Raw genomic sequence first — 19,904 nt, 5'->3', positions numbered from 1 at the left:
CTCAAATGGTGGTGGCCCTGATGAAGTAAGTGACCTTGCTGAAGAGGCCCATTGGTAAGGGACTGCAGGCAGCCTCTAGGACCTGAGGGTGGCTTCTAGCTAACATCCAGCAAAAAGTCAGGACCCTCAGCCATAAGGAAATGAATTCTTCCAGCAACCTGAATAAACTGGGAAGCAGACTCTTCCCTAGGTGAGCTTCTAGATGAGAATATATCTCAGTCAACACCTCAATTGCAGCCTAATGAGACCCTGAGCAGAGAAGCTATGCCCAGACTCCTAGCCCACAGGAACTGAGATAATAAATGAATATAAGATTATGGTAGTTTGTTATGCAGCAATAGAATATGAATATGCCACCTCTGATTCTTCTGTCATTTGTGAAATGGTTTGTTTCCACATTTACCACTCTCTCTTCCTGCTGTCTCTTCATACTATTTCTTAGCAGAGGGATGTTGAGATCAGAGGAATGTGAGATCTGCTGGGAACTCCATTCACTTGCTTCCCGATAACCTCCAAATGTATTTGAGTGTCCTCCCATTCTTCTCATGTATTCTCCAACCCTGGGCCAGCTCCTCCATGCCTTACTGGGCTCTACCCTCCAAGGCCACCACAGGACCTTGATATACCCTGGGCTCCTCATATAGTCGGTTGCTACCTCTCTGCTTCTTTCCTCAGCCTCTCTAGAAAGCTCATTCCTCCTTCTCTTAAAATAATCAAATAACAAACACATATGACAATCAATGAACAAAACAACTTCTCTTGACCTTGCCATGCTGTCAAATGGTAGTTTTTTCTCATTCTCTTCACTACAAAGTTCTCTAAAAAGTAGATGCCATGTGTCAATTCTCCAACCTCATTTGTTTCATCTCTCCCATGCTGTGACCTCCTTTTGTCTGTATTGCTTTGCAGAATGCTCTCAGTAAGGGCAAGCAGAGGCCTCTAGTTGCTTAATTCTCATTTCAATCCTCACCTTGGGTGAGGGGTCTGAGTCATTGGAAGCTGCCTTCTTGATCACTCACTCCCCTGGCTCATGGGAAAAACCTCTCAGGGGTGGCCCCTGTGTAAAATAAAAGTTTCTTTGTAATTAATTAAAGAACTCACACTCCTAAATTGTATCTACTGCATTTCTCTGGTATAGTTAATCCCTGTGGAAGTTTTTATAGGCGATTCATTAATTCTTAATTATCTACTCTAAACTTTGTGGTGTTAATACGAGATTTTCCCCTAATATATTGTCTATTTCATATCTCCTGCTATTAGGAAACTCTGTTAATTAAAAATTTTAAAAATTACAAATGATTCTTCATAGTTGTCTGTTTTCACAAGGGGAGAAGGAGTAATTTGCTGGGGAAGAGGAGGAGAAGGACAGTGTATGAAAACCGACCAGAAAAGAAAGAGATTACACTGACATTCAATTGTTGACAGATTGCTTATGTTTAATAGTGTCATTTTTTCCAACTGTCCTCTTGGTATAAAATTTTATTCTGTAGTTTCAGGGTTATTTTGCTTAATTATTTTCTTTGTTTTTTCAATTTTCCTTTTTTTGTCATTTTGCTTAATATTTTAATATTTAAGACAATTTAATTCAAGAGTTTAGGCCTATATAATTTTTTCAATCTAAACTTATTAATAAGCAAATACTTATCACTTACTATATATGTTACATTCTGTACATCTTGTGGGTAGGCGTCGTTAGTTCCAAGTTTTGAATGAGGAAAAAGATCCAAAGAGCTCCAAGCTAGCAGACAGAGGCAGAATTCCAATCCAGATGTAACTCTTGTGGCAGAGTCAAAGCTGCTGTGTGTTTGCTACAGTCTTTACTTTCCCTAGGTACAGTGGAAGCCTACATTTCCCAGCATTCCTGGCAGTGAGCTTCTATCTCTGTGACTGTGTTCAAAGAATGTAGGTGAAGTGATGTAAGGCACTTTCAGGGATGGTCTTTAGAAACATCCCGTGCAATCTCCCAGACTCTTCCCCTGCCCCCTTTTGAAGTGACATTGAGTGATGCAAATCCAAAATGGGACAGCTTGGATCCCTGAGTCACCACCTGGAGGAGATACAAACAGAAGAGCTTTCCAAGCCTCACTGAATTTTGCATAAATGAGAAATAAACTTTTATCACGTTTTACTGCTAAACAAATAACATCATCCCAATTCTAGTACCAATTTCTTAACTAAAGTAAGCACTTCTAGATGTTATTTATTACATTAGTTGACTACAATTTCTGTTGCAGCATCCAGAATTAAGGAAACTGATACTATTCTCTTTGATGAGGTGACATTTGAGCAGAGACTTGAATGAAGTGAGAATGTGAGCCATGCATGTATCTTGGGGAAGAAGTGTTCCTCACAGAGGGAACAGGAAGTGGGAGTGTGTCCTAGTGACAGGAATAACAAGGAGGCAATTTTGGCTGGAACAGAGTAAGCAAGGGGAGAATTGGGAGGGATGAAAGCAGGTAGGACCTGATCCTTTGAGACCTTTCAGGTCCTGCTAACAACATGGGATTTAAGGAAGGCTACATCTCTAATGGCTTGAGAAGAATCAAAGTGTCTGAATAGAAAAGATCAATAAAATTAGGAACTGGATCTTTAAGATAGTCAAGATAGTCAAAATTGACAAAACTTTACATAGACTAATGAAGACAAAAGAAGACTCATAAATTGTAAGTGAAAGAGAGAACATAACAACTGATATCACAAAAATACAAAGGATCATGAACAATTATATGCCAACAAATTGGATAACCTAGAAGAAGTGGGTAAATTCTTAGAAACACACAACCTACCAAGACTAAATCATGAAGAAATAGAAAATTGAAACAGATCAATAATGGATAAGGATTGACTCAGTAATAAAATATCTCCTAACAAAAAGCTCAGGCCCTGGTGGCTTCCCTGGTGAATTCTACCAAACATTTGAGGAAGAATTAATGATAGTCCTTCTCAAACTCTTCAACAACAACAATAACAACAACAAAAAAAAAAAAAAGAGAGAGAGAGAGAAAGAAAAGAAGGGAAAGAACACTTTCAAACTTATTTTACAAAGTCAACATTATCCAGATACTACAGCCAGACAAGGACACTACAAAAGAAAAAAATCACAGGCCAATATACTTGATGAACATAGATGCAAGCATCCTCAACAAAATACTAGCAATTCAGTGGCATTTTAGAAGGATCATACACAATAATGAAGTGGGATTTATCCTTGGGATACAAGGATGTTTCAACATATGTGTCTTATTCTATTTTCTATTGTTTGCAATAGAAATCCTGAAACTGGGTAATTTATAAAGAAAATGAATTTATTTCTTACAGTTACGGAGGCTGAAAAGTCTAAGGTCAAAGAGCCACACCTGGTGAGGGACTTCTTGCTGTTGGGGACTCACTGCAGAGTCTCAAGGAAGCATATGGCATCACATGGTGAGGAAGCTGAGCATGCTCATTCAGCTATCTTTCTCTTGTTATAAAGCCACCAGTCCCACTCCCATGACTCCCAGTAATCTATTAACTCTTTAATCCATTAATTCATGAATGAATTAATCCATTTATAAGGGCAGAACCATCATTCCCCAATCACCTATTAAAGGCTCCACCTCTCAATACAGCCACATTGGCGATTAAGTTCCAATATGAGTTTTGGAGGGATCAAATATTCAAACCACAGAAATATGGAAATCAACACATTTGATATATTGTACTAACAGAATAAAGATTGTAAAAATCATGTGATCACCTCATTAGAGGCAGAAAACCCATTTGACAAAATCTAGCAGATTTTTATAATATAAACTATCAACTAATTAGGTGTAGGATACATGTACCCCAACATAATAAAGGACATATAAAACAAGCCCACAGCTTATATTACATCAGCAGTAAAAAGCTGAAGGCTTTCCCTCTAAGATCAGGAACAAGACAAGGATGTCCACTGTCACCATTGCTATTCAACATAGTACTAGAAGTCCTAATCATAGCAATTAGGCAAGAGAAAGAAATAAAAGCCATTTAAGTTGGAAAAAAAGAAATGAAATTGTTTCTGTTTGAAGATGACATGATCTTATATATAGAAAACCCTGAAAACTCCATGAAAAAACTTTGAGAAGCAATAAGCAAATTCAGTAAAGTTGCAGAATATAAAATCAACATGCAAAAACCAGTAGCATTTCTATATATTAACAACAAACTATCTGAAAAAGAAATCAAGAAAATTTCAACTTGAGGTTTGGGGAGGCAAACATCTAAACTATAGCAAGCATCAAAAAATAAAATACTTAGGAATAAATTTAACCAAGAAGGTGAAAGGTTTGTACACTGAAAACTGTAACACATTCATGAAAGAAACTGAAGAGGGTATACATAAATGGAAAGACACCCTGTGTTCATGCTTGGTTTTGTTTTTTAGATGGGCATTTGCAACCAGTGGCCATCACTGTTATGATTTGTCCATAATAGCCACAGTAGTTACTGTTCATTGAGCACCTACTCTGTGCAGGATTTGGAGCCTCCTTCTAGAACCCGTGTTCTTAACCATTGTGCTTACTGCCCTTGCCCCTGTCTGGCAGAGGTACTCAACAAATGATAGCTTATATTTTTGAAGTTGTATGGAATGGAAAATTATTTGAGGCCACAAAACAAGTGTGTGGGGTGAAATTTAAAGTAGATCATTTATTCTTGGAAGTTAAGCCTCCTGGAAGCAGATGGAGACACAGCTCCCATTGGCACCTACACAAGCCATGCTGTCCTCTCGGCTTCATCATGGCCAGGAGGGAGCTGGCCATTTTCAGCAATGCTGTGTTGTCTCCGATGACATCAACCGACCGCCCCAGGAACCCCACAGCCTCCCTGACTCCAGCCTTATCTCTGAACAAAACACCCTCCTCTGCACACCATCAAGCTGCTTGTGAGGCTTGCTTTGCTCCTCAATCAGGCTCTATTCATCTGTGACCCTAGACATAAGCAGAGGAGCATGGGGCAGGCCCTTCTTTCCACCTGAGTGGCTGCGATATGAAGCCTTGCTTTGGAACACTGAGGTGCCCTGAGCATCTCTGTGCTCCCTGGGCCCTGCACCGCTGCATGAAAGACCCTTCTTGTTCTGTGAGCGGCCGACTGTGAGATAACCGCCAAGGTGCTTTTCATGTGGCCACATCCAGGCGCTCCCGTCTGCATTGTAATCACCAAGTTAAAGGTAACTCGATAGGCAGATAGGGCAGGAGCCTGGAACTCAGGCCTATAGCCCTTTATTCCTACTTAAAAAAAATTAAGATGGAAATAGTTTTAATTGTTAAGTTCCCCCTGCTTTCTTAAATATCTCAATATGCAATTTGGCAAGCAGCTAAGTTTATTTCTTAGTTGGAGAGAAACTAAAGCCCCTGAAATTTTAGTCATTTGCTTATGTCCTATTTTTCCAGAATCATTTGCTCATACTCATGGCTTCAAAGTTGATCCAATAAGGCATGGGGTGAAGATCACAGGATGCCTCGTTATTATCTCCTGTGCAGTTCCTGCCTTCTGCCATGCTCTATGCACTCCTAGAAACAGCCAGGAGCCAGTCAGAGATAAGTGGAGTGCATGAATTCCTGAAGAGACTGAAGGATATAGTAATATATACATTGCTTTTTACTTTACTTTGGATGTTGATGTTGCCAGCAGGAAATGGCTGTCGTGGAAAAACTTTACTGGGTGAATAGGGAAGAGTCATATGCCTCTCTAAGAGTCCATCCTCTAATCTGCAATGGTAAGGGTGTGATTAGAGATTCTCTGCCACACTGAGAATGGAAAATTATCTGAGACCTATTTTCAATAGTCCTGCAGGACAGCTTCTGGAAAAAAGCATGCATCCTTCAAAGGTCACATTGACACCTAGATTTGCTGATCATCCTGGCCTGCCTAGGAATGAAGGAATTCCTGGGATGCTAACCTCAAGACAGTCTTGAGAAAATCTAGAAACAAGATTTTTAATTATTATAAGCAATTTTACCCTACCTTTCTGAATACATTTATTAGTAAAAACTGCAGGATTTGTGTAACATGCAAACACCTGTGCTTTTTGTTAGTGGTTAATGTGTGTCTCTTTCAGACTGTGGGGCATTTTCAACAGAGATCTCAGTGGCTCCATTGTAAGATGCTAGAACTGTGGTTCTCACAGGGACTAGGAGTGAGTCAAGCATTACTATTTGGAATCTAGGATGTCAAGTGTCCTAAAAGAAGAATTTCATCCAAAACACTGGTAGCAACCCTGCTGAGGAACACTGGCTGTAGCCACATTTCTTCCCCTGCCCTTGGTCTTGATCCTAGATTGGTTGGTGGTCCAGCTCATTGAGCGAACATAGCCATTCTTGGTGGTGTAGGGGTATGGAGGGGGTGGAAGCTGCTCTGTAAAGAGAGGTGGCACTTCTACATTTACTTGTTCATTTATTTTAGGAAATATGTACTGAGCACTTACTATGTACTCTGGGAATAAAGGGCAAATAAGGCATGGTTTCTTCCCCACGGAGCTTATACTCTAGCAAGAAATGCAGCAAAAAAAAAAAAAAAAGGCTGATGACTACTAAGAAAGAAGAAGTCCAGGGTGATGAGCAGCCCAAAGCAGGGTAAGTGACTGGGTGAGACTCTTCAACAGGGGTCACCAGAAACCTTTTACGGGGGCATTCCTGCTGGCATCAGGTTGGTGCCCCTCTGGGACAGATTCCAGAGGAAGGAGCTGGCAGCTATCTTTGCTGTTCTGCTGCCTCCACTGGTGACATTTCCAGGTGTGGGAGGGACCCAGGTGCATAGGGTCTGGAGTGGACCCACAGGAAACAGCAGCAGCCCTGTGAAATAGGGGCCTGACTACTAAAAGAAAAACAAACAGAAAGCAACAACAACAACAGCATCAACAAAAAATAGTCCCCCAAAATACCCCATCCAAAGGTCAGCAGCCTCAAAGATCGAAGCTAGATAAACTCACAACCATGAGAAAGAATCAATGAAAAAATGCTGAAAACTCAAAAAACCAGAGGGCATCTTGTCCTCCAAATGATTGCAACACTTCTCCAGCAAGGGCACAGAACTGGACAGAGGTTAAGATGGATGAATTGACAGAAGTAGGCTTCAGAAGGTGGGTAATAACAGACTTGGCTGAGCTAAAAGAGCATGTTCTAACCCAATGCAAAGAAGCTAAGAACCATGACAAAACATTACAGGAGCTGTTAACCAGAATAACAAGTTTAGAGAGGAACATAAATGACCTGAGGGAGCTGAAAAACATAACACAAGAACTTCACAATGCAACCACAAGTATCAATAACTGAATAGACCAAGCAGAGGAAAGAATTTTAGAGCTTGAAGTCTATCTTGCTGAAATAAGACAGGCAGACAGGATTAGAGAAAAAAGAATTAAAAGGAACAAACACAACCTCTGAGAGCTGTGGGATTATGTAAAAAGACTGAACCTACAACTGATTGGGGTACCTGAAAGAGGTGGGAAGAATGGAACCAAGTTGGAAAATATACTTACAGATATAGTCCTGAAGAGCTTCCCCAACCTAAAAAGTCAGGCCAACATTCAAATTCAGGAAATTGAAAGAACCCCAGTAAGATACTCCATGAGAAGATCAACCCCAAGACACATAATCATCAGATGCTCCAAGTTCAAAGTGAAAGAAAAAATGTTTAGTGTAGCCAGAGAGAAAGACCAGGTCACCTACAAAGGGAAGCCCAACAGAATAATAGTGGACCTCTCAGCAGAAACCCCACAAGCCAGAAGAGATTGGGGGCCAATATTCAATATTCTTAAAGAAAAGAATTTCCAACCCAGAATTTCATATGTGGTCATACATAAGTGAAGGAGAAATAAAATCCTTTTCAGACAAGCAAATGCTGAGGGAATTAGTCACACCAGCCCTGCCTTGCAAGAGCTCCTGAAGGAAGCACTAAATGTGGAAATGAAAAACCGTTACCAGCCATTGCAAAAACACACTGAGGTACAAAGACCAGTGACACTATGAAGCAACTACCTCAACAAGTCTGCAAAATAACCAACTAGTATCAGAATTACAGGATCAAATTAACATATGACAATATTAGCCTTAAATGTAAATGGGCTAAATGCCCTAATTAAAAGACACAGAATGGCAAACTGGATAAAGAGTCAAGACCTATCAGTGTGTTGTATTCAAGAGACTCATCTCATGTGCAAAGACACACTTAGGCTCAAAATAAAGGGATGTAGGAAAATTTATCAAGCAAATGGAAAGCAGAAAAAGCAGGGATTGCAATCCTAGTTTCTGACAAAACAGACTTTAAACCAACAAAAATTTTAAAAAGACAAGGGCATTACATAATGGCAAAGGGATCAATTCAACAAGAAGAGCTAACTATTCTAAATATATTTGCACCCAATATGGGAGCACCCATGTTCATAAATTCTTAGAAACCTGCAAAGAGACTTAGACTCCTACACAATAATAGTGGGAGACTTTAACACTCCACTGTCAGTATTAGATAATCAAGACAGAAAATTAAAAAGGATATTCAGGACTTGAACTCAGCTCTGGACCTGATAGATATCTACAGAACCCTCCACCCCCAAAACAACAGCATACACATTCTATTCAGTGCCACATGACACTTTCTCTAAAATAGATCACATAATTGGAAGTAAAACACTCCTCCCTTGGCAAATACAAAAGAAATGAAATCATAACAGTCTTTCAGACCACAGCACAATCAAATTAGAACTCAAGATAAAGAAACTCACTCAAAACCACAGCTACATGGAAATTGAACAACCTGTCCTTGAATGGATCCTGGATAACTGATGAAGTTAATGCAGAAATCAAGAATTTCTTTGAAACCAATGAAAACAAAGAGACAATGCACCTGATATGGTTTGGCTCTGTGTCCCTACTCAAATCTCACCTTGAATTGTAATAATCCCCATATGTCACAGGAGGGACCAGGTGGAGATAACTGAATCATGGGGGTGATTTCCCCATACGGTTCTCTTGGTAGTGAATAAGTCTCATGAGATCTGACAGTTTTATAAATGGGAGTTCCCCTGCACAAGCCCTCTTGCTTGCCATCATGTAAGATGTGCCTTTACTTCTCCTTTGTCTTCCACCATGATTGTGAGGCTTCCCCAGCCATGTGGAACTGTGAGACCATTAAACTTCTTTCCTTTGTAAATTACCCAGTCCTGAGCATGTCTTTATTAGCAGCATGAGACCAGACTAATACAGTAAATTGATACCAGTAGAGTGGGGAGCTGCTGTAAAGATACCAAAAAATGTGAAAGCAACTTTGGAACTGGGTAACAGGCAGAGGTTGGAACAGTTTGGAGACTCAGAAGAAGACAGGAAGATGTGGGAAAGTTTGGAACTTCCTAGAGACTTGTTGAATGGCTTTGGCCAAAATGCTGATAGTGATATGGACAATGAAGTCCAGGTTGAGGTGGTCTCAAATGGAGATGAGGAACTTGTTGGGAACTGGAGCAAAAGTGACTCTTGTTATGCTTTAGCAAAGAGACTGGTGGCATTTTGCCCCCTGCTCTGGAGATTTGTGGAACTTTGAACTTGAGAGAGATGATTTATGGCATCTGGGGGAAGAAATTTCTAAGCAGCAAAGCATTTAAGAGATAACTTGAGTGCTGTTAAAAGCATTCAGTTTTATGTATTCTCAAAGATATGGTTTGGAATTGGAACTTATGTTTAAAAGGGAAGCAGAGCATAAAAGTTTGGAAAATTTGCAGCCTGACAATACAATAGAAAAACTCATTTTCTGGGGAGAAATTCATGCTTGCTGCAGGCATTTGTATAAGTAATGAGGAGCCAAATGTTAATTTCCAAGACAATGGGGAAATGTCTCCAGGGCATGTCAGAGATTTTTGTGGCAGCCACTCCCATTACAGGTCGAGAGGCATAGGAGAAAAATAATGGTTTCATGGGCCAGGCCCAGGGCCCTCCTGCTCCGTGCAACCTAGGGACTTGGTGCCCTGTGTCCCTAGCCTCTCTAGCCATGACTAAAAGGGGCCAAGGTACAGCTTGGGCCATGGCTTCAAAGGGTACAAGCCCCAAGCCTTGGCAGCTTTCACATGATGTTGAGCCTGTGGGTGCACAGAAGTCAAGAACTGAGGTTCGGGAACATCCACCTAGATTTCAGAGGATGTACGGAAATGGCTGGATGTCCAGGCAGAAGTTTGCTAAAGGGGTGGAGCCCTCATGGAGAACCTCTGCTAGGGCAGTGCAGAAAAGAAATGTTGGGTGGGAGCCCCCAGGCAGAGTCTCCACTGGGGCACTGCCTAGTGGAGCTGTGAGAAGACAGTTACCATCCTTCAGACCCCAGAATGGCAGATCCACCAACAGCTTGTACCATGTACCTGGAAAAGCTGCAGACACTCAAGGCCAGTCTGCAAAAGTAGCTGGGAGGGAGGCTGTACCCTGCAAAGCCACAGAGGCAGAGCTTCCCAAGACCATGGGAACCCATCTCTTGCATCAGCATGACCTGGATGTGAGAAATGGAGTAAAAGGAGATCATTTCAGAGCTCTAGATTTGGCTGCCCCGCTGGATTTTGGACTTGCATGGGGCCTGTAGCCCCTTTGTTTTGGCTGATTTCTACCATTTGGAATGGCTGTATTTACCACTGTCTGTGCCCCCATTGTATCTAGGAAGTAACTAATTTGCTTTTGATTTTACAGGCTCATAGGCAGAAGGCACTTCCCTTTTCTCAGATGTCACTTTGGACTGTGGTCTTTTCAGTTAATGCTGAAATGAATTAAGACTTTGGGGGACTGTTGGGAAGGCATGATTGGTTTGAAATGTGAGTACATGAGATTTGGGAGGGGCCAGAGGTGGAATAATATGGTTTGGCTCTTTGTCCCTACCCAAACTTCGCCTTGAATTGTAATAATCCCCATGTAAAATGTAAAAATGTCCACATCAAAAAGCTAGAAAGATCACGAATTGACACCCTAACGTCACAACTAAAAGAACTAGAGAACCAAGAGCAAACAAACCCCAAAGCTAACAGAAGACAAGATCAGAGCAGAACTAAAGGAGATAGAGACATGAAAAACCCTTCAAAAAATCAATGAATCCAGGAGCTGGTTTTTAGAAAAAATTAACAAATAGACTGCTAGCTAGACTAATAAAGAAGAAAAGAGAGAAGAATCAAATAGACACAATAAAAAATGATAAAGGGGATATCACCACTGACCCACAGAAATACTAATTACCATAAGAGAATACCATAAACACCTCTATTCAAATAAGCTAGAAAATCACACTGAATATGGCACTTTACCTTGAAAAAGACAAAGTTTTCTGGTGGAAGTGGGTATTGAAAGAAGCAAACAGGGTTAGCTTGTGGGTTATTGTGAAGTGGTAGAAGCCAGGTTATCTAAAATGGAAAATCCTAAAACCACTATAGATGGGTGTGGTTCATAGGTTTGAGCTGCTAGTGATGGCACGAGTAGGTTTTGAATTCCAGCTGTATATTAGAATCTTTGTGCTCAACTTCCAGGGCCTTCTGCCACTCCTTTGCCCAGTGGCCTCTGGAGGCTTCTCCTTGCCCTCAAATCACAACACCCAAGTCCTCACCATGTCTTCAAAGGCCCTACTTTGAAGGGTTCCCCATCAGCTCTCTGACCTCATCCCCTCCTTCTCTTCTCCTTACCTCCTCTGTGCTCTACACTGACCCTCAATGTTTCTCCAATTCCCAAGTATACCTCTACCTCAGGACCTTTGTTAATGTGATTGTCTAGAATTCTTCCCCCAAATATTTGCTAGGCTCACACTCTCACTTCCTTTGGATTTTTTTTAATCTCTGCTGAGCACAGAGGCCTTCCCCAAGTGCCTTGAATAAAAAGATACCCTTCTCACTATCTCTGTTCTCAGTGTTTAATTTTTCTTTGCATCACTTACTGACACATAGAGTATCTATCTTTTGTCTTTTTTTCATATACCATCCTTACACCTCTTATAGAATGTGAGCTCCATGTGAAATGGAGATTACCCTGTTTACTAGAGCAGACCACGGAATGTAGCAGATGCTCAGTTGGCATCTGTTGAAGGAGTTAAATGGAAAGACAGTAGAGGAGGAGCTGTTCTAGGCAGTGAGAAGAACACACCTGAACCCACATGTGCCTATACTTTGTGCATTTGAGAACTTCTGCCTTTGAGGACTCCAAGATCAACTCCTCAAACTGGGACTGGCCAGAAGCTTATAGACACCAACTGGCAGGTCATAGAGCTTGGGTAGCAGAAACAAAGTCAGAGATGAGAAAAATACAAAGACTATACAAAGCTTTCGTCCCTTTCTTCCAGGAGCCCCAGAATTTTCAGCAAGGAGAACTTCCCAATTCAAGTTATGTAGGTTAAAACCAGATGGTGCAGAAAGATTTCTGCATCAGGGCCAAGGGCTTTTGTGTACTTGACTCTGACTAGATGCGTTTGCAGTTGACTTCTTTATAAACTGATTTCTCAGAGATATCCCAAATGGGAAAGTATTGCTTGCCATGATGAAAGTAATGATTTGTGCATGCATGATGCATGAATAGTCATCATGGACCAGAAACTGAGTTAAGTGTGTTACCTGGGTTTTCTCTTCAAATACCCAAAGTAGGATTAAAATAGCAGAGGTGGGTACCACAATTCTCATTGTTTTACAAGTGAAGAGAAAGAGTTACAGACCAGTTAACTACCGCAGCCAAGATCACGCAGTAGAGCAAGTATGTGAGCTTGGATGGTGTAACTTCAAAGGCCACACACTACATTGTCACATTGTCTAGAATGGACTTCTTGCAGAGAGTGGAACACAACTTCAGAGCATGGGGATTTCAGAATCATCTGGATCATTAATTGTTGAAGAGAAAGGGAGTGGCTTGCCCATGTCCACACCGCTATCAAAAGGCAATGTTTCTATGTCCAGACCCAGCATTTGAGGCCCTTCCCACTGTACTTGTAACCTGTGACTGCTGGGTAACCCTTAAATGGGCAACCATCTAAGGTAAGTCAAGACAATCCTTTTATCTTCAAAGACTTTAAAATATGGGTCACTTTTCCAACAAGGAGAATGTTTCTTAGCATCCAACACATGTGGTAGCAATCAACTTGATTATCTGAACAAACTTGAAATTTTACAGATCTCTAGGTAATTACCCCATCATTTGTAAACCAGTATTACCAACCAGTCTCTGAGGAGTACCTCAATGCGCATTGCTTGTCATAGCTCTGAAACTGCCCCCAGCTAAGCCAGGGGACAGGCCTGGCAGGGCACCTGCGTCTGCCAAAATCCTGCCTCACACAAGGCAGCCACAGCAGGGAATATGAATAAACCAACGTGTATGTCAGGGGAAGAGTGTTTGACTCAGTGGGTCATTGCCAGAAGGACTTGGCTTTGCAGATGGCCATTCCCTCCATGGAAAGCAGAGCACCTTCAGCAGTGGCACCCACCTGACTATACCCAGCTCATCTCCCACTACTGTGGACAGTGATGGGAACAGCACGGGGAACATGCTTTGGGCTCCTGGAGCCAGTGGAACATGGCCGGAAGGGGTGGATGTTGGAGTCAAATGGTGCCTAGCTCCCATCAGAGAGATTTTAGGCATATCCTTGTCCTTCTTTGAGTTCTGGTCTTCTTAACTGAATAGAGGAAACAAATATAACCTCAGAAGTTATTGGAAGAATTAATTTAGGCTATGTGGAGCAGGGGTTGGCAAATATTTTCTATGAAAGGCCAGATAGACCTTGCAATCTGTCTGGTCTCTGTCACAACTACTCAATTCTATTGTTGCCAAAAGCAGTCAAAGACAATATGTAAATAAATGGGCATGGTTGTATTTCAATAAAACTTTATTTATAAAATAGGTAGCAGGCTGGATTTGGTTTGTGGGCTGTACTCCCGATGTAGAGCATCTGGATCAAAATCTGGCACATGCTAGGTACTAAGTAGAAGCCATTGTTATCATCATTATTATAATTAGTACTTCTACTGTTACTACTCTGCTGTTTCTACCATTTATAGCTGGTTGATTGCAACCACGATTGATTGATGGTGTAAAAATAAAGTGAGATACACATATAATTATAACAAAAATAATCAAAAGTAATAGAGTTATTCTTACTCTAACCAACACTTAGAGAAGGCTTACCATGTGCCAGTCGGTCTTCTAAGCACATTATACATATTAACTCTTTAGCCTTTTAAGCATATTACACATATTAACTGTTGAACCTCAGGTCGATTTTATTGTTATCCCCCTTCTGCAGGTGAGAAAACTGAGACAAAAAGATCTTAATAACTTGTCAAAGCATATAGCTAGGATTCAAACCTAGACAACACGGCCTCAGAGCCCATAACTCATTGCTTTGCTTCCTCTTCAAGCGTGAGGCCTTCCTGAAGATTTGGGGACTGTGGCATTGCTCAGCCTGTTGAAGGGTTGGACCACGGGCCTGGTCATGTCCTCAGCTTGGGCAGATTCTTCTCCAATGGCGCTTAGCTCCCTGTCCTTGACTCTAATTGCTGGCCAATGTGGGAGATGTTTTGGGCACAGCTAATTACGTCTGAGCACCTGGGCAGCTCTCATTTACTGGTGCTAATTAAATGACTTCAGTGCTAGTGGTACCCATTACCTAGCTGATTACTTTTTCTCTGCTATTAACAGTGAAATGACTGAGCCTGGAAAAGGTCTGTTGGGAAAGACATAACTCTTATTTCGGTGGGATGATTATTTCATTTTTAGTATATATTACATCCTTTAAAACAAACAACCTTTAGACAGCATTTCATTTTGGAAACCTCTTTACCAATCCCCAAATCCAAAATTTGGCAGAATTTGGTGATGATAAAATTTCCACTTCAAGTAAAATTTTAATTTCTCATGGATTTATTGCCATTTTCCGTGGTGGGAATATTTCCCTTTGAATTTAGAGCACTTCTCCTTCGAATGTCTCTCCAGAGCCCAGGATGTGTGTGGATCTGAGAGGCCAGGGAATTGGCTTTGCTCGCTCCCCAGTGACCTCACAATGGCCAATTAAACCAGGAAAGTAAAACAATCAGTTCCTTGCTGGAGACATTGTAACATCAGCCCTGGGAAAGGAGAAACAGCCATGCCCTCCTGTTGGCAGCAAGTTGAGCAACATGATCTCATGGGTCTTTTCCATGTATGACATGTGATTCATACATATATATGAGTGCAGTTCTCAGTGAGCCAGGCCAATGGGGGAGAATAAACCTTGCTTTCTTTCCATCTGACTCCCATATTTATAGGCAGGGGTCTTTGGGATGTCTACATTCTTTTTTTGAACACATTTGGAGAGATTATTTTTTCTGTGCATGGTGGGTATTCTCTTTGCGGTCACGCATTCTGCTGTTTCAAAAACCAACCCTGGGCGATCTTCCTCTGCTGGGTTTATTTGGAAATATCTGCATCCTCAGTGCCACTCACCCTTCAAAGCTGGAGAAAGCTGCTAGCCAAAAGCCAGGTGGCGGGGAGAAAGATGGAGGCAAGGTTTATGGAGGAGATCAACCCAGACAGGAGAAAAGGGAGTGCTCTGGATAAAAATGGCTCATGTATGAACTCTGATCCCCCAATCCTTAATGATTTCTCTGCTGACGGTGTTTGGCTCTCAGAGGAGGAGTGGGCGCCGAGGATGGTTACTCAACTGGGGAGAAGCGGAGGGAACCCGCCTGCCAGGTGGGCTTTCCAAGCCTGCATGGCTCTAAACTTCTCCACATGTGAACAAGTGTTTACAGTTTTAAAGATGTGTTGAGTAATTGCACATGCGAGATAGCTCCCCTTTAATGCGCCCAGCATGTTCCAAGGCTTTCTACGAGAACACCCTGGTTGACAATGAAATTGTTTGCCTTCTCTGTGTTGAGGCTTAAGGAGGTACTGGTTTGTGTTGAGATATAATTGGTAGCACTTGTGCCTTTGTAGTTTTTTTTTAGCTACTGAAAATTACTGCCTTAATCCACTCTTTGCTTACCCGGATTACCATAGAAGCCCCACAGAGCCCCCTTCACATCAGAGAATAGAGTGGCAGTTCTTAAAACTTATTTTGATGCTCACATAACATTTCAAGATGCTGGGTAGAAAACAAAAGCAACAGCATTAATTCTCTTTTAATTTCTCTCAATTTTCAAAAAATTTGAATCACTGCAAAATCATATAATTGTTCTTTTGCTATTTAAAAGTCATCAAAAACCCTCCTGTGTTTACAGATGGGTTTCTCTTGTTCCCTCTCCCACCTCCACCCCTTCTCTTAATTATTCCTTGCTCCCTTTATTTTCATGGGAAAATAGCTGGTGTCACCTCAGGGAGACAGGCAGGGCATTCTGCTTTGCTTGTTATTTTTTATAGAGTTCTTTGTCTTCTCTCTGGCTTCCAGCAAAACACAGCCAAAATAGTTTGGCAGATCACTTTGCGTTAGTAAAACTCTGTGTCAGCCATAACCAAGGCCTGGAGTAAAGAACTAATGTCAACTTGCAAATATGTTGGAGAAACGTCTCGAGATCCACAAACATCTTCCCCTCAGCTCTCAGATGGGATTCCATGATCAAGCAAGACTGATGGATAGCTGAGATGCCACCTGCTTGCCAGTCCTTCACCTGCCCCAGGATCTCCCCATCTTAGTGGCAAATGATGGAACTTCACAACCTGGCTGCTTCCTATCAATTCCAGGGCTGCATATTTCCAACTCGAAAATCTTTTTACTACTATTTTGCAGTTTTCCCAACTGAGCACTTTGGCATCTGAGAAAGAGACTCTGAGAGGCATGGCCCCGTGAGGACTGAGCCCTCCCTCCTAGTTGGCCAGCTCTGCCCCTGCTCCAGACTCACTGTGGACACCACCTTCATTCCTCCTGCAGGCCTTCTGCAGGAAGTTAGACAGGGACATCCTCACCTGAGAGATGTGTGCTTATGTGGAGAAGACCTTACGATTTCCAAAGTCTTTTCAACATTTGAGTCTGAGCTTCTGTCTGTCTGGAATCAGACATTAATTACATTTAAATGAGAAGTAAAATCTTATTAACATTTCTTGCTTTCACCTAAACCTTTTCCATGAGGCTGCACTGCCTCCCCTCCTCTTAAGCCAGGGTTAGGGCAGCCTATAGATAAGATTTCTGTTAGTAGGATGGTCTGGTGGCAGCAACAACTGGAAAAGCCCCTGTCTTTTCCTCCCACTGCATCCCACTCCCATAGCTGTAGCAGTGGAATTGGGATGCTTATTATTCCAGGATAATTATTTGTTCCTTTGCAATTTTGTGGGATTCTTGAGGATAGTTTCTGTGGTTGCTCACTTTTGTGCAACTCTGATTTTTGTGTAGAGTAGGTGCTCAATAAATATTGTTTGGCTAAATTCTATATTCTCTCTGAAGTGGTGCTTATTTCTGATTGGCATTAATCCTAGAACTGGCACTAAAGAGAAAATTCCTGCAGCATGGCATAGAGGTGCAAGGGCTATACTGGAAACAAGAAGTGTAGACATGGCCTTGGAGGGTCTGTAGTCAGTCAGCAGAGTAGTCGGCACCAGGGTGCTCCCACACGGAGGATGGCGGTGATGCATGGGCAAGCCTGGAAGGTCTAGAAAGGATATAGAAGAATGCAGACATCCATTTATTCATCAGCGGGTGTAGAGTGTCTGGGGGAGGGGAGCAGATACTGGCTGGGGTCCTGCAGTCCCAACAGTGAACAGGAGAAAAGCAAACACTCTCCTTCTGGTGTGTACCGCTTACTAAGGGAGGCAGAAGATAACATGTGTAATTAACAATTCCAAGAAGCGCTGCAAAAGAAAGGTGCTCCCTCCCCAGCAGGGGCTCGAGTAGTAGACCTGAATCCAGGGATCCTTGGACAAGAGAAAAGAAGGCAGATGATGAACACAGGGCCTTGGGCCCAGAGCATCAGAGCGGGTACTCAGGATCATGATGGGGGCCCAAGGCGGGGATGGAGTTGCAGCAAGGGAGGCTAGATACTAGATCCCAGAAATCCACGTTGGAACTCCTTAAATCTCTTTTGCCTCAGGTAAGGATTGGTCCAGAAGAAGGAGACAGGGCTGAGCTTAAAGTTCTGAGCCAATTTCACTCCAGTCTTTCATTCTTGGAGCACCCACCACATGACTGATAATGTCACAGGCAAATAGCAAAATCAGTACAGTTCCTGTTCTTACAGAGTTTTCACCCCAATGGGAAAAATGATCAAGTAGTAATTATACAAATATATCTAATTACAGACTGCTGAAAGTGCTACGAGGGAAAGAAACAGGAGCCATAGTAACCAGAGGGTCTAATTTAAAGTAGATTTTTACTGAGGTCTCTCTGAGGACCCAAAGTTTGGCCTAAATGAGTTAGGCTGATGAGAAGCGGGTGGAAGAGCACTTTAGGTAAAGCAAACAACATGTGCAAAGGGCCTGTGGTCTGCAGAAAAATACCCACTTCTCCCTCGCCACCCACAGATGTTCACACCTGAATCCCTGGAGCCTGTGAATATCTTACCTAACACAGCAAAAGGAACTTTGCAGATTAAGGTTGTGGTCCTCGAGATGGGTTGATAGCCTGGATTATCAGGGGGCCCCAATCACGTGAAACATTAAAAGGAGAGAAGCTTTCCCAGCTGCAGCCAGAGAATGATGTGCCAACAGAAGGGTCAGAAAGATGCCACATTTGAAGATGGACTGTACACTGGAATGCAGGCAGCTTCTAGAAGTTTGGAAGGCAAGGAAACACATTCTCTCCCACAGCCTCCAGAAAGGAATGCCTCCCAGCAGACACCGAGCCTTTAGCCCTGTGAGACCCATGTGGGCTTCCGACCTAGAGAACTGTAAGATAGGAAATGAACACAGTCTTGGTACATACCAAACAGCTTGGTACATTCCAGAGACCAAAAGGTGGTGGCTGGTATGGCCACAGCATTGTATATAAGACAAACACACAAACCATTTAAGTGACTGAAACAGGGAAGGGACAGACATGATGATCTGATTTCTATTTTGCAATTCCACTTTAGATGTTAGGTGGAGAAAGGACTGGGCGGTAAGCGTAGAATGGAGAGACTAGTTAGGAGTCTATTTTAGAAGCCCTCCCAAAAGGTGGTAGGAGCTCCGATGAGGGTGGTGTCAGAGAAGAGAGAGTAGAGTATGCAGTTGAGAGCTGTCTGGTGGTGGAATTAATCAGATGTGATGATTGACTGGATTCAGGGAGCAAAGGAACAGAGGAATCCAGGATGCCCCCTCTCCTCCCCAGGCTTCTGACTTGATCAAAGGATGAGAGCAAAGGTCTAGAAAGCTGGGCAGAGGCAGGGTTCACAACACCCAACCACTGCACAGATGGCTCCACCTGCCACCGGCGAAGCTGATCACTGAGAAGCATCTGTCATCTCAGAAATCCTCCAGAAAGCCAGGGAAATGCCTACTGCAAGATCCGCTGGTTGGGACTCTTTTTGAAGGTATGAGTGATAGAAAAACCAATGTATCTTAAGCCCAAAGATAATTTATGCTTATTTTTAAGCTGGAAGTCCAGAGGTTACATCTGGCTTAGTCTGAGCTTAATTCAGGGTTCGGATGATGTCACAGGGCTCATCCCTTGGCCTCACTTCCTTTAAGGGGCTTCGTTCTCCATCCCTGTGTGCTGACAGCCCCAAGTCCAGCAAAAGAGAGTGTCTTTATCCCAGAATACCCAGTAAAATTACCGAGATTCATTTTGATTGGACCAGCCTTGATCCATTCCCACCACCACCGCTAAGGACACCTCAGGACAGGGAAGGGAAGGTGCTGGATGGCTTTGCCTGGGTTGGGAGTTCCACTCCTTAAGCTGCAGCCAGAGAGGGAGGAAGGGGTGGAGGCCCAAAGAGAAGTCAGAAATGCTCCCTGCAGGAAACAGGCTGGATAGGCACAGAACAGCCAGCTCCTCAGCCCCCCATGCAAACATCC

At 42.5% G+C, this 19,904-nt stretch overlaps 1 long non-coding RNA gene across 1 annotated transcript in view; it reads left to right on the top strand.

The window, feature by feature from the left end:
• LOC129048374 (uncharacterized) overlaps positions 1-19,904 on the top strand; it is a 73,881-nt gene that overhangs the window by 30,988 nt on the left and 22,989 nt on the right. The gene's annotated exons all lie outside the window — the stretch shown is intronic.

This window comes from Pongo abelii, chromosome 8 (assembly GCF_028885655.2).
Source record: "Pongo abelii isolate AG06213 chromosome 8, NHGRI_mPonAbe1-v2.0_pri, whole genome shotgun sequence".
Classification (NCBI taxonomy): domain Eukaryota; kingdom Metazoa; phylum Chordata; class Mammalia; order Primates; family Hominidae; genus Pongo; species Pongo abelii.
This window is presented reverse-complemented; position numbering and strand designations above follow the sequence as displayed.